The 16,006-nt window shown below is 36.4% G+C and overlaps 1 long non-coding RNA gene across 1 annotated transcript; it reads right to left on the bottom strand.

Annotated features, from left to right (window-relative positions):
* Positions 1-3,784: 3,784 nt before the first annotated feature.
* LOC140593837 (uncharacterized) lies at positions 3,785-15,998 on the bottom strand. Its single transcript, XR_011994171.1, has 2 exons — positions 15,916-15,998; positions 3,785-8,344 (listed from the first exon to the last, which is right to left on the bottom strand). It is a non-coding gene; the product is annotated as an uncharacterized lncRNA (long non-coding RNA).
* Between the last annotated feature and the right edge of the window lie 8 nt (positions 15,999-16,006).

Below are 16,006 nucleotides of genomic sequence, written 5' to 3'. Positions count from 1 at the left end.
TTTTCTTTCAAAAGTTCTTCTCTTCAGGCATTTAAGTCAGAACTAGGCACAAGTTTACCTTTGAATCCCCATTTATAGCATATATTCTTAATTTTCATTTCTCTTTGTTTTATATTTTCTAATATAATAGCATAGGCATTACTGAAAAAATTAATGAGAAGGAAGAAAATAATGAAAATATCCACCCCCTCCCTCTGAGAAAATCACTGATCACATTTGGTATCTATCCTTCCAGCTTTTTTTACTGTGTTTATGCAGACATGTATGTAAACATACTACCGAAAATACATCACACAGTGTGTATGTGTGACTTGCACTTGCTTTTTTACTCAACAATGTATATTGGGCATCTTTCTGTACCAATACACACAGTCATCCCGTTGTTTATAATAACTGTGTAGTGTGGTATTCCATTATACGGAGGTATCATAATTCATTTGACCAGTCCCTCAATCATGGATATTTGGATTATGTTTTTGCTGAAGGTAACATAATTATACATGTGTCTATGATTACTTAAGGCAGTATTTCTGCAGGGTAAATTCCTAGGAGAAAAGTGTCTAGGAAAATATATTATTTCAATTTATACTTCCAGCAGGATTATATGAAAATCTCTATTTCCCTATAGTCACACATCGTATTGCCAACTTTTTTCCCTTTTAGTCTTCACCAGTGTTAAGTGAAATTTAGTTTTATTTAGTTATTAGTGAGCTTGAGCGCATTTTTAAAAAATTATTTATTTATTTAAATAATTAGAAAGAGGGCAAGGGAGGACAAGCAGGAGTAGGGGCAGAGGGAGAAGGAGAAGTAGGCTTACCACTGAACAGGAGCCTAACATGGGGCTTGATCCCAGGACCCTGAGATCATGACCTGAGATGAAGATAGACATTCAACTGACTGAGCCACCCAGGTTCCCCTTGAGTGCATTTTTAAAATTATGTTTCACAATTATCTGTAGTTGTTTGGTGAATTTTATGTTCATATTTTTTGTGTATTTTCTTTAATGCGGTTTTTCTTTACTCACAGATTTGTATCAGAATTTAACATATTGACTTTTAAATTTCTCTCCTTTTGGGAACATCTGGGTGGCTCAGCAGTTGGGTGTCTGCCTTCAGCTCAGGGTGTGGTCCTGGGTCTTGGGATCAAGTCCTGCATCAGGCTGCCTGTGGGGAGGCTGCTTCTCCCTCTGCAAATGTCTCTGCCTCTCTCATGAATAAATAAATTAATTTAAAAAATTCTCTCCTTTTGCCATTTGTCTTTTACACGTTTATATGGTCCCTTCTGTTCATCTTCTTCATGGTTTTTATCATGATGTTATTTCACAAAGTGTTCCCCACATAAACATTATTTTCTCATGGTACATTTATTACTTTTGTAATATGTCCTAATAAATTACAGGACTAGACTTCTTTAAACTTTTTCATATTTTTCTTGGTTGATCTTATTTATTTTCTAAAGAAATTTAAAATTAATGTTCAATGTTCTGAAGATGCTATATTTATTTTTCAGTTGTAGTGGTCATAACTTTATTATAATTTGTCATTCATACTGTCTCCCCGATATGATGTTTCTTTTGTATTTCAGTTATATTTTATTAAAGAGCTCATGGAATTTTTTGTTAGATTTATTTCTACTTATGTTTATTAGTGTTGTTAATAAGTCATCTCTAGCATTTCATTTTCTGACGTATTATTGATTTTTGGTGTGTTATTCTTGAATTGATTGTTTTCCTATGCCTATTTTCCATTGCTATTAATATGTCAAATAATTTTCTTGGTTTTGCTCCAAGGAAGTTACATAATTTTTGGTAAAGTGATTGTACATTTTCCCCAATATAAATACTGTATTTCTTTTTCTTACATTTTTCAATGGTCAGAAACTCCAAACATTGTTGACTGATAGTAGTAGTAACAGAAAAAAAAATTTAACTAATGACTTTTGTGTTATTACTTTTGATATTTCATTACTAAACATTATATTTGCTAAGATTTCTAAAAAATATTCCTTGCCAAATTAAGAAAGTATGCTTCTTTCACAGCACACTAAGAATTTTAATCAGAAATAATTTTGAAATTTAGAGAATGCCTTTTCATTATCTACTAAAATTAAATTTTCATATTTCTAACATTGAATAATTTTTGTGTTCCTGAATAAATTTGATCAAGTATATTACTCTTTTAATGTACTGCAGATTTGATATTTCATAGATCATTTGAATTTGTGTTTATCAGAGAGATTGGCCCATTATCATGTGATAAATTTATCAAGTTTATTGTATCAAAGGATGCTTTTAAGAGATTTGCAGCAGTTAAATAATATAGATTTTAACTTTAATTAGTTGATAATTTTGTTTTTTTGAGAAAACTAACAGGGCCCAGAGCCATTTTACTGGATGTTTGATAAATTTTTAGCTTTTCAATGAATATTAATCAATTTAGACTTACTAGATTTTATTCAGCCAAATCCAGTTGTTTGTATTTTCCAACAAAAACATCTTTTTGAAGCTTTTATTTACAGGAAATAAACTTTATTTTAAAATTATTATTTTCGTTTTACATCCCTTTTCTTTGCTAATATTATGTTTGTGTTTTCTTGGGCTTATTTTGGCTAGATTTACCAGAGATTGGTTAGTTGGTTTGTCCATTTTGTTTTGTTTTTACAGTTTTTGAAATAATAGCTCTCTGTTTCTATCAATAAACTATAATATTTGTTTCAGATGTGAGCACTCAAACAATAAAAATAAAACATACAAATTTAAAAACAGTCAAAAAATAAAGGGAGGGTATATCTGGAAATAAAATCAAATGGAAAACTTAATCCATTTTTGTCACATACATGTGACAATGTATATAAGTAACAGAATAAATAGAACTACTCACACTGACAGACACCCATTTGATTTTTTCAATGTTTATTTGAACATTGGAAAAAGCAATTACTAAGCATTATCTAATATATCTGTATAGAATCCTTCTCTTACATGAAAAAAAAATTCTTTAGTTATTGGTTTGTTGTATATTCTTTCAACTTCTGTTCTATTCATTTGTATTTTATCACTAGTGGCTAGTACCATACTATACTTATTATATGTGAGCTTGTTTACAATAGTAGCTATATTTTCTGAGGATCCATAACATCCTCTGGGGCCTTCTCCAGGATTGGGGATTTTAAGCTCTTGATGGATCAGAATCAAGGTTGCTGGCACTGGATTTCTTGCATAAGCAGAGAACAGGACACCCCTGACACTTCTGTGAATATGGACTGGAAATTCTCCACTCTTCAGCTGGATTTTTAGAATAAATCAAGCTACCTACCTGAAGCCTAGGACAAAATACATTCACATGGCTTCAGAGAGCCAGGATAATAAAACTATGTAGAAATTCCTTCAAAATTATTGGATCCATAAAACCAGGCCAAAAGCAACACAAAACTGCTCAATAATATGGCCCAAGAGCAAGTGAAGTACCTAATTATCATGGAAGATAAATCATAGACCCAACAAATGGAAAAGTTAATTCCTGACAAAGTAAAAATATTAGACTCATTGGAAAAGGACTTGAATATTAATATATTTAAATCATTCAAAGATATAACGTATTTGATCTATGAAAGGGAGACAAGAAGTATAAATTCTTCCCAATCATACATTGAACATTTACCAATATTCAGATGTCACCAAGGAAATATCTTCAAATTATAAGAATCATCATAACAGAAATCATGGCATCTACCCCCCCATGCACTGAAATTAGAAATCTACATACCAAATCATAAATGATACAGCTTAAGGTAAAGAGAAATTTATTTAAAAAACAAATTATTGGAAACAAATTAGGTAAGTGTTCAACTCAGTTACAAAAGAAAACAATACACCTAAAGATTGTAAAACTAAGAAATAATAAGTGTAAAGAAAAAAAATAAAAACATTAGATTTTGAAAATACTAATAAGTAAGACAAACTTTCCAGTAGGACTTATCAAGAAGAAAAAGAAGTCACAATGATATTAGAAATGATACATAATACAGATTTGATAGGGAATTAATAAATCATGAGCTAATATATCAATAACTTTATACTAATGATTTTGAGAAATTAGGTGAAATGGACAAGTTTACTTAAAATGCACTTCATGAAATTGACCCAAATAGAAATACAAAATTTAACAATTAAGAAAATTAAACTTCTATTCAGAATAGTCTTTGACCACTCATGGCACAAGAGGCTCTATACATATGTAGTTTTGCAAGTTTTTAGCAAGCCATCAAGAAATAGATAATCTTTGTATTATACCAAATATATAAAAACAAAATTAGAAAAGAGGGAAAACTACCCAGTTCATCCTATAATCTTAACACCAAATGCAAAGTGAGGCCAAGCTCATTTATGTACTTGGAAACAGAAATTCAAACTAAATATTAGCAAATTTTGCCAGAGTTTATGTCATTTCATTGGTCTTTTTAAACTTTTCAAACTATTCTATTTGGTTTTTCTCTTTCTTTTTTTTCTTTGCTACTAGGTTGAAAGTTTATCTTAAATCTTGCTTTCTTAATAAATGCATTTAAGGGTTAACATCCTCTTCTGAGTACTCAGTAGCACCTGGAATGGCAGTTCCATATCTAGAGCACACTGGTTCCATATCTAGAGCACACAGCCTGGACACTGCTTCCACCTGAAGGTCACTGCCTGCCCTGTGGGGGCTAGGGGCATGCATAGGGGTTGACTCACCTGGTTGCTCTTGCTGATTTACCCCAACTAATCACACAATCCATTACTGTTGATGCCTTTCTGACTACCGCACCTACACAGGGCATGAAGAACTCTTTTTAAAAAAACTTTTCCCTATGCATTTTGACCATATTCCTCTTCTTCACTTGACTTTGTTTTTCATCTTTCAATTATTCATTATAGCTTCTGATCCAAAGAGGCACCTTTTAAAATCTTCCAGGAAGGTTCTAGGTTTTTTTCTTTAATTTTGTATTTTTAGGGGACTGTAGGGATTTGGGATGATAGGGGAAAGCTATAGCATTTAGTATGCTTTATATTTTGTGATAAACTTTATTTGTGATTAGTGGTAAGTTTTATAGTCTTGCATTTTACACTTAGGAATATGTTCCATTTTGAGTTAATTTTTTGTGGAAGGTGTAAGATCTGTGTCTAGGTTCATTTCTTTTTCTATGTGGACATCAAGTTTTTCCAGCAAAACTAGAAAAGACTCCTTTCTCCACTGAATTGCCTTTGCTCCTTTATCAAAGTCCAGTTGACTGTATTTGTGTAGGTTTATTCTGCTCCACTGATCTGTCTATTCTTTCTCTAACACCATACTGTCTTGATGACTGTAGCTTTATAATAAGTATTGAAGTCAGGTAGTATCAGTCCTCCAACTTTGTTTATGTTGGCTATTCTAGGTCCATAAACTTTTGAAATAGCTTTACAAAATACCTTGCTGATATTTGATTGGAATTGCATTGAATAGACATATAATGCTGGAAAGAATTGACATCTTAACAGTATTGAGTCTTCCTATATGTAAGCATAGAATATCCATTTATTTAGATATTCTTTTATTTCTTTCATCAGAATTTTGCAATTTTCCTCATATCAAACTTGTATGTATTTTGTTAGATCCACACCTAAGTATTTCATTTTTGGTACTAATGTAAACAGTGTCTTATTTTTTACTTTAAAATTCCAACCTTTGTTGCTGTTATATAGAAAAAGAATAAGCTTTTGCATATTAACCTTGCATTTTGAAAAACTTGTTATAATCATTTATTAGTTTCAAGAGTTTTTTTATTTATTCTGTGGGATTTTCTAGATAAGCAATTCATATCATCTGAACAAAGAAAGATTTATTTCTTCCTTCCTGATCTATATACTTTTATTTCATTTCCCCATTTATATGTATTATATAAGGACTGATTAATAAGGACTTTCAGTTCAATGTTGAGTAGGGATGGTAAGAGAGAACATCCTTGTCTTGCTCTTGATCTGAAGGAGAAAGCATCTATTTCTTACCATTTGTGTTAATGCTAACTGAAGGGTCTTAAAAAATGTTCTTTAATAAGTTCAGGAAGTTTCCCTATGTTTATAGTTTGCAAAGATTCTTTAGCATGAATGAGCATTGGATTTTGTCATATGCTTTCTTTCCTTGAGTCTATTGATTTGATTATATGATTTATATTTTTAGCCTGTTGATTGATGGATTACATTAATTGATTTTTGAATGTTGAACAAAACTTGCATGCCTAGCACAAATCCCACATGGTCATGCTGTATAATTTTTTATACATTATTAAATTTGATTTGTTAATAATTTGTTGAAGGTTTTTACATCTGTATTCATGAGAGATACTCACCTCTAGTTTTCCCTGATGTAAATACACACTTTAATCAGTAATAATCATCAATTTTAATGAATGTACCACACTAATGCAAGATATTAATGGTAGGGGAACCTGTATGTGGCAGAGAGAGAGGGAGTATATGGAGACTTTCTGCTCAAATTTTCTGTATACCTAAAACTTTTTTAAAAATTAAATCTATTAATGTAAATAAAATAAAAAGGAAATAAAAAGCTGCCCTAAGGAAAGTTTTAGATCTGGATCTGCCAGTAACTTTAGGCAAGTTATTTAAATTTCAGAGCCTGTTTCATCATTTATAAAACAAAGGACCTAGAACAGTTGATCTTTAAGTTTTCCTCCAAATAGAAGTCATTCTGCGACTGTCAATATAAAGATGTCAGGCCTCCAATAAATATTAAGGTGGAAAAGCAGGCTATTTTGAAAGAAAATAATCCATCAATTTAGGTAAAACTTAAAGGAACATCACTACACAATTCTTGAAAATAAATTACACTGAATATAGTTATTGGATAAATCCGGAATCAGATGTAGTTTTTGTGAAAGGAATAATGGAGAAATGAGGCATAAATAGGTATTGATGAAGCATTCATTTAAAGAAGATAGAGCTCAAGTTTGTCAAAGATAACCTCAGAGGACTTCGGTGCTATGAAATTAAATGATATGGTCAAATGATAACAAAGATTGTCAGTAATGGAAGTTTCGTGAAGGTTATTATAAAGTGGTTTGTGGGCCTGTGGGAATCTTATCTCAAATTTTCCCATCCTTATGAATCAGATAATGGCATCGACAAAGATGCTGAAATACAGATGTTGTTTCTGCCCAATATGTTTCTGTCCGATATCAGTGTGGGGGCAGCTGGCAGTTGGGGGAAGGGGGGTGTCAAAACTGTAAACTCTGAGGAAACACAACCCTAATTACATGGCTTATCAGTCGCAGAAGGGGAATTAGAACCTGGGATGGGATATGCATTGACTGGCATCATCAGGTGGCGTGATATAGTGATTAAGAACCTCAAAACTTGGTTTTCTATCCTAGCTTTGACATTTACTGGCTGTATGATCTTGGGCAGTTTACTTAATTTTCTCTATGCCTCCATTTGCTCTTAATTAAAATGGGGATAATAATAGTAACCATCCTTAATGAGGAGACAATGAGTTAATATTTGTAAAGTGTTTAGATAAAACCTGGCCTACAGTAAGTATTACCTGAGTGTTTATTAAATTAATAAAATACATAAACTTAAATTCTGGTCTTAGTACTATCCTACTATCCTCTGATTCAGCACTTTTTAAAGCATGCCAAGAAATAACCCCAATTACCTATCTGTACCACCATTTAGCTGTATGTAATGAAACACCCTCATACATGGCTTTAAGCAAATAGGGGGTTATTTTTCCCATATCGTAAGAAGTCTGCAAGGAGGCAGGCTGCTATTGGCATTGGCTCGGCAGGTTATGGATGTCAGGGCCAATATCTCTGGTTATTTTCCTCATACTGAGAAAATGGCTACTAAAGTTCTAATCATCATATCACTGTGAAACAGGAAAAATAAGACTAGGGAAAAGCGGTGTTAGCAAAATATTCCTTAGAAGTCCTTCCAGCAATTTCCATCTTTACTCAGAATCATGGCATGGCCTAAACAGATCATTGTCTTCACAGATAACCTTTCAAAGATCCTTACAGTTGTCTTATCTTCTTCTGTGTTCAGACTCCAGGTGTCAGTGATGTGAACAATTCACCTGCTAATTTTGACACATGAATTTTTGCGAAGAATGGAAAGTGGATCCCCAGCTCCGGGGGCGAGGTGTCAGAACTAGCCTTGCTCCAGCAGGCCTGCTTGGCTCCCAAGGTTTTCCTGTGGGTTGAGGGAGGCAGGAGTTCTCTCTGCTCTTGGTTGGCCAACTTCACAGATAATTTAATCTGGCTTCTGGCACTTGGCTGGATGGCTTGATGCTACCATCTCTCATGGCAAATCTGTTTTCTGAAAACGAAATGATGGTGTTTGGTTTAATTTTGTCAAACTCTTCTTTTGTACTGGATGTTTATTATGCTAGCTTCTAAACTGGACTTTTAACCAGCTCTGAGGATAACTAACACAGAGGGCCAATAAATGGACTGCAGACATTTTAGCTGCCCTAAATTCTTGGAAAAGGTTGCTTTATATGGTAAGAAGTAGCTACCCATCCCACCATCCCTGCATTCCACATTTCTGTAATACTGCCTGACTGCAGAGGCTCATAGTTCCCCCAAAGTCTTGCCTTTTATGGACAAAGAGTCTGGGACCCAAGGAATAGTTTAATTAGCTGCTTCATGGAATCTCAAACTATTGAGAAATATACTTTCCATCTTACACAAGAGAAAGAATGTTCTGTGACAGCCGCATCCCCAGGGAATTGGCCACTTCCATGTGAAGGGCATCTTAGGGCAATTCCCTGCCAGGAGGGTGATGATGTTGTCCCAGTGATGCTCCTGAGGTGCCCCATCAAAACATGCTACAATTGCCATTTAGTATAATGTGAAAGGGCATTTCAAATGGCACGTCTTTGCATTACTGGAAGAGTTCTGTCAGAGCTGAGCCTTAAGAGATGAATAGACTTTCAACAGATGAAGAAAGTGATATGAATCAGTTGTACCCAAGGAGCATAGAAGAGTAAAAATAAATGTTGTGTTTTGGGGGAAATAAGTATTCCGATAATAATGGGATACATAATATTTTATTTTATTTATTTTTAAAGATTTTATTTATTTATTCATGAGAGACACAGAGAGGCAGAGACACAGGCAGAGGGAGAGGCAGGCTCCTTGCAGGGAGCCCGACGTGGGACTCGATCCCGGGACTCCAGGATCATGCCCTGGGCTGAAGGCAGATGCTAAACCGCTGAGCCACCCAGGGATCCCCAAAACAAAATATTTTAAAAGGTATACTCATGTTAGTTGAAACACTGAGTTAAGGTTATGGATGTCAGGGCCAATATCTCAGATAAACTATGGAAGACATTGAGCACCATTATAAGAAAGTGGGATTTCCTGAAGGCCATGGGAAATCACTATTTTTGATAAGAGGAGTGATGAAATCTGAGCTACAGTTTCAGGAAGATAATTCTAGTGGCAGTGATAACGGTGGTGTGGAGATCCAAGGATAGAGGCAAAAGTAACAGAGTTTATTTCAGAAGGTAATAGTGGTATAAGTAGAAATTAAGGCTCAGATATGACAAATGTTGCAGAGAAAAAATATTATTAGAATTTAACTATCAGTTGGATGTTGTGGTAGAAACTGGTAGTGGTCTCCCAATGTTTGTTTTCTTTCCTGTATTAGATTTCTAGAGATGCTATTTTTTTAAAGATCTTATTTATTTATTCTAGAGAGAGAGAGAGAGAGAGAGAGAGGCAGAGACACAGGCAGAGAGACAAGCAGGCTTCATGCAGGGAGCCTGATGTGGGACTTGATCCAGGACTCCAGGATCACACCCAGGGCCGAAGGCAGGCGCTAAACTGCTGAGCCACCCAGGGATACCCGCCTCTTTTTTTTTTTAAATTCCTAGAGATGCTATTAACAAAGTACCACACACTGGAGGACTTAAACAGCAGAAATTTGTTGTCTCATAATTCTGGAGCCTAGAAATCAAGGTGTCAGCAGGGTTGGTCCCTCCTAAGGCCCATGAAGGTAAACCTGTTCCAACCTTTGCCTGGCTTCTGGGGACAGTTTGCACTCCTTGGCATTCCTTGGCTTGTCATGACTCTAGTCTCTGCCTCCATCTTGACATGGCATTCTTCCTGAGTGACTCTTTTTATAAGGACGCCAGTTGTATTGGCTTAAAGATCTACCATCTGCCAGTATGATACCATCTTAACTAATTGCATCTGCAATGACCCTATCTCCAAATAAGACCACTTTCTGAGGTAGTAGGGATATGAACTTCAACATACATTCTTTGTGTGTGTGTGTGGGGGGAATTCAACCCATAACATCCTTTTTCCACACTAATGGAACCCTGATTTGGGGCTGGGTACATGACCACCCAGAATGGAGGCCGCTTTTACTAGCTGTGGCCATGTGGACGAGTGCTGGCTAATGAGGTGAAGGTGGAATCATGTGGCATCTTCTATAAATCTTCCTTAAGGGACAGTGTACATACGCTCTTTTCACTCATCTTCATATTTTCCTTCATCCTGCTTCAAGGAATAGAGTTGTCAATTACAGCCAAAGTAGCCTTAACTTTTATAGGTGATGAGGAGGAGTGAGTGACAGTTATTTTGGACACCCTGGATAAGATGTTAACATGGCACTTTTTCAAAATGATAATTAAGAAGTCCCTACCTACAGCTGACACAAGCATACAGATGTGTGTGTGTGTGTGTGTGTGTGTTGGCACACAAACTTGCAAAATTTTAATTGCAATGTATTTACACTGGCATTTATTCTGGTTTTTAATAGACCAAATTATGCACTGTAACTTACAATTAGCTTTATTTAATTATGTTACATGCCTGTCCTCTGAAAGATTTGAGCTTAAGACAGCTGAGATATCTTTAAACGTCTGTTTGATATTTGTTTAGAATAGAGGCTGAAGGCTATGGGGAAGAAAGCCCCTCTCACCTCTACGACCCAGAGCAATTGAGTTCTAGTCCCAAACTCTTATACATAGTTCATCCAGCAAACCAAAAGTATGTAATTACCCTGACATCACTGGGGAGAATAATTTTAGCAATGATTTGTTGTTACTCTAGATCCTGTAGATCTCTCTTATCTGTCATCCTATCACCTAAGTTGTTTCTGAAAATGTTTCTTCTAACAACGCTCCATTCCCTCCCTGAGAATTCTGGTGAATGAGTTACCTACAGCTTGCCATATTTCCAGAGATACTTTAGTATTAAGAAACTGGCACCTCTACACCATCTGGCTCCATCCTGACGTTTCTAATATAACATGTTGGTGCTGTAATCAGAGAATAGGAATGCTGCAGAGTGTCTAGAGAAGGAAATAATAAGTACAATAAGTACATGTAGATTTTGAATCACCAGTAAGTCATCCAAGTAGATCGTTCAGAGCAGGAAGACCACATCTTTCCTGAAGAGGGATTTTATTTGAGAGAGAGAGAGAGAGAGAGAGTGTGCAAGCATGCACATGGGAGCAGGGGGGAGGGGCAGAGGAAGAGAGACAATCTCAAGCAGACTCTCCAACAAGCAAAGAGCCCGACGTGGGACTCAATCCCACAACCCCTAAGATCATGACCTGAGTCAAAATCTAAAGTCTGACAGTCAACCAACTGAGCCACCCAGATGCCCCTGAAGAGGGAAAGTTAAAGTAGATTTATGCTAAGTCCTGCTGGATGTGCTGGATCTGGATACATGCACACAAAGATATGTCCCAAGCAAGATGAGTATCATTGACAAATGCACTGACAGACTTCAGGGAGTAAGGAGAATGTTGCAGATCTATATGTGATCTATCTGGTGATTTGTGCATTATCTCAACACTATCTTTTCTATAGCTTTTCAGTGGCTTTCCATAGAATCCTTGGTTTTTACCAATCTCATAATTTAGTAGAGTTCTCTATAGCAAACACAGTCCATTTTTAAATCTGTGAAAACTGCTGTGACCAGCAATATCAGCACAACTGTAATGGCTGCTGCTCATTTAGCTTGTAAATAACTACTCTTCCTACTTAATAGCAAAAAAATCTGACTAATGAAGTGCAATGGTACTGAGTTTCATATCTAAGGTAATTTTAAAAAATCTCTAATGAGCATAAATTGTTGGAAAAAAAGTATGATTTTTTACCTACTTCTTTTACTTAGATTTTTAAAAATTTACTTGACAGTCAAGAGAGAGAACACAAGCAGGGGGAGAAACAGGCAGAAGGAGAGGGAGAAGCAGGCTCCCCACTGAGCAGGTGGCCTGATGTGGGCCTTGATCCCAGAACCCTGGGAACATGACCTGTGCCAAAGGTAGATGCTCAATTGACTGACCCCTTTTATTTAGATCTTAATCTTTCCCAACTGCCTTCTAGGGCAAAACAGCTCTCCTTGGCACCTCAGTTCATATAAACATTTATAAAGAAACACACACATTAGATGATAAAAGAGTGGTTTCTTAAACGGGTTTTAGCTATAAATAATGCTTAAAAAGTGACTTTCTCAATTCAAAATGCTGTTATTACACTGAATTTATAGTGACAAAAGAAAACCTGGAAACAATCTAAATGTCAAAAACAGAGGAAAGTTTAAGAAAAATATCATATTCATATTATGTCATGCTATGCAATTATTAAGCATGATTTTATAGAGTTATTTATTTATTTATTTATTTATTTTTAAAGATTTTATTTATTTATTCATGACAGACATAGAGAGAGAGAGAGAGGTAGAGGGAGAAGCAGGGTCCATGCCGGGAGCCCGACGCGGGACTCAATCTCAGGGCTTCAGGATCATGCTCTGGGCCAAAGGCAGGCACTAAACCACTGAGCCACCCAGGGATCCCCGATTTTATAGAGTTTTAAATAACAAGAGAATATTCTTATTAAATACAAGTTGCTTGATGCAAATTGTTACATAGTATGTCACAAGTAGCTATGTATGTATTGTAAACAGACTGGTCTGTGCTGTACGTTTGTAGTGTTTTCTCTGGTTGATGAGAGCAGGAGTAATTTTTTAATCTTCCTTTTTTAATATCACACATAAGCTGCTTTTGTAAAAAGGAAAAAAATAAGCAACCCAAAGGGATCTTTTCTATAGCACCAAGGGTATTTTCCTCATGTCCAAGAAATACATCCCAACTTTTACCCTTGTGGTGCAGACAAATAATGGAGGGAAAAGGATTTGCTCAAATATATTGATATTGTTAGAAAATGCTTATCTAATGCAAACACAGAACCAAATAAAATGCATAAACATTGACTATTATAAGGGTATGCATATATACAATTCTTCCTTTTGAATTTTAAGCAAAGACCCACAGCTATATAAAGTTGGCTACTTGGAGTACAACATAAGGGAGACACAGGGGTCCTTGTCATTTCCAAGATTAGCAAGGATTATCATCACCAATATGTCAGACACCCTTTCCTTAAAGAAAGAAGAAAGAAAGAAAGAAAGAGAGAGAGAAAGAGAGAAAGAAAGAAAGAAAGAAAGAAAGAAAGAAAGAAAAAGAAAGAAAGAAAGAAACTATACCAGTTTTTAGAAGTTCTTAAGGAAGAGTATGTCCAGCCTATACACTACAGACTAAGAGCTAAAAACTATTACAATAGTCAAACAACACTAAGGTAACTAGAATTTAAGATAGGGTCTTAAAATATTTCAGTGGGAAACATATTTCTATGAACCTCAACTGGGTAAAGGTATTCTCCTTTATCACCACTAATTGTGTGGTAGAATGAAAAAGCTAAAAAGTGACATGCAGGTATTTCTTCTCTATGGTGAAAAACAGTATTCTCTAATTCAATACAGAATTACCATAGAAATACGTATCAGTAAATAATGTATTACAGTTCCTAAAATGGGGCTACTTTTACTGAGTGAAATTTTAAGAGCAATATCCCATTATATTATTTACACTATAAAAACACATTCTCTGTGTAAATTTTTCTCACACACACACAAAAATACCTGTAAAACATAACTAAGATTATTAGATATGGTATAAAAAGCCAAAAAAAAAAAAAAACACCCCAACCTGGACATGCTAACAGTGAACAAGAAGTTCCAAAAATTGTAGACTGACATCCCATAAAATATTTGAGTAAAAAAAACAAAAAAAAGAGTAAAAAAAAAAAATATTTGAGTAACGGTTTATGCCGATGTTTCATTAAAAAAAAAAAAAAAGAAAACAACAAAAAAAACCCTCCAGGAGCACCTGGATGACTCAGTGGGCTAAGTGTCTGACTCTTGATTTCTGCTCTGGTCATGATCTCAAGATTGAGATCAACACTCATGTTGGTCTCCACCCTGGGCCTGAAGCCTTCTTGCTTAGAATTGCTCCATCTCCCTCTGGCCCACAGATATCCATCTCCCGCTCCAAAACAAAACAAAATAAAACAAAACAATAACTCCACAAAGCTGTTTAATAATGATTATCAAATGCAAAATAACAAAATCAAGCCCATTAGAATGGGTTCAAACTGTTATTTGACTGCTATAATTATTTATTTAAAAAGAAACTGATTATAGACTAAAATCTCAAATGACTTTATGAAGATGTTATATTTTGTAATGATAGGAATGAGAATTTTATTGATGGTTTTCTAAAATGTATGGCAGGAAGGGTATACCAAACTTTGAGACTATCAGATTAACTTGTAAAACTTTATTAAGGACCTAGTAAGATCTTTAGTGGACCCACTTTTTCACTTTGCAATCTTAAGAACGCGACAAAAAAGAAACAGATCCAATTTTTGCATGGACATGTTGCATACTGCAACACATTGCATGGACTACAATTATTGATAATGAATAACTTTATGCTAGTAGAATGTTCTCGGAGTTACCTTGATGTTTGTGATATCAATTTCGTTTTTTTTTTTTTTAAGATTTTTTTTTTTTTTTTTTGAGAGGCAGAGTAAGCGAGAGAGAATATGAGTGGGGGGAGGGAGAGAGAGAGAAGCAGACTCCCTGGGAGCAGGAAGCCCTATGCCGGGTTGGATCGCAGGAGTCTGGGATCCTGACCTGAGCCAAAGGCAGACACTTGACCAGGTAAGCCACGCAGGTGCCCCTTGACATCAATGTCTATTAGTCTAATTATAAGGGAAACAAACAAAAGCAAACAAACAAACAAACCAACCCCTACGGGTTTCTCTATTTTGGCTTAGAGTTTGATTGGAAATTTTCAGGAAAACCCTCCTGAGTTGCTACTTTCTCTTGATCTCGAACACTCTGCTTTCCCGGGCCCCTGCTCCACATTCACTGACTCGGAGACTGTTGGGAGAGGACACCTGTTCTACATGGATCCACAGGAAATACCTATGTTGTCTTTTCACAATCTTGACCCTGCATCTGGCTGGCTGAGATGTGATCATGATATTTGAAAAAAAAAAAAAAAAAAAAAAAAACAAAACAAAAAAAAAAAACGCTGCCCACAGGCTGAGGCAACTTCCCTGCGACAGCATTTACTGGAAGGCATTTGTTTTCCTCCCACTAAGCTCTGGTGTCCTACGTTAGGAAAAAAAAAGGGGGGGGGGGGAGTAATGCCCGATTAACCCTCAGAGCACAAGTGTTAAGTCACACCCTCGAGTCTTGCTTCCAAACTCAGAACGAGATGTTGCGAAGCAGAACGCAGTCGTGAAGCAGAACCAGCTGCCTGCCCGACACCCCTTTCTCTATGACCCTTTTTTTTTTTTTTTTGACCTTTTGTTTATAAACCTCCGGTGCAGAGTCCCAGGCCGCCCGGTCGCAGCACGTCTAGGAGGCCGTTTGCACACTCGGGCGGCGGAGCCCCGAGCCCGCGCACGCCCCGCCCCGCCGCGCCCCGCCGCGCCCCGCCCGCAGGTGCCGCCCGCGGAGCCCGCCCACCCGACGCCCAGGGGGCGCCCCGGCCCGGCCTCCCGGGGCCCCGCGCACCAGCAGCGGAATGACGGAGATGACGAAGGAGCTGACGCCACGGCGCCCGGCCGCCGCCGCCGCCGCCGCCGCCGCCAGGGCCCGCCCCGCC

The sequence above is a fragment of the Vulpes vulpes genome, chromosome 1 (assembly GCF_048418805.1).
Source record: "Vulpes vulpes isolate BD-2025 chromosome 1, VulVul3, whole genome shotgun sequence".
Lineage (NCBI taxonomy): Eukaryota > Metazoa > Chordata > Mammalia > Carnivora > Canidae > Vulpes > Vulpes vulpes.
The sequence above is the reverse complement of the archived record's forward strand: the minus strand, read 5'-3'. Positions and strand labels throughout refer to the sequence as shown.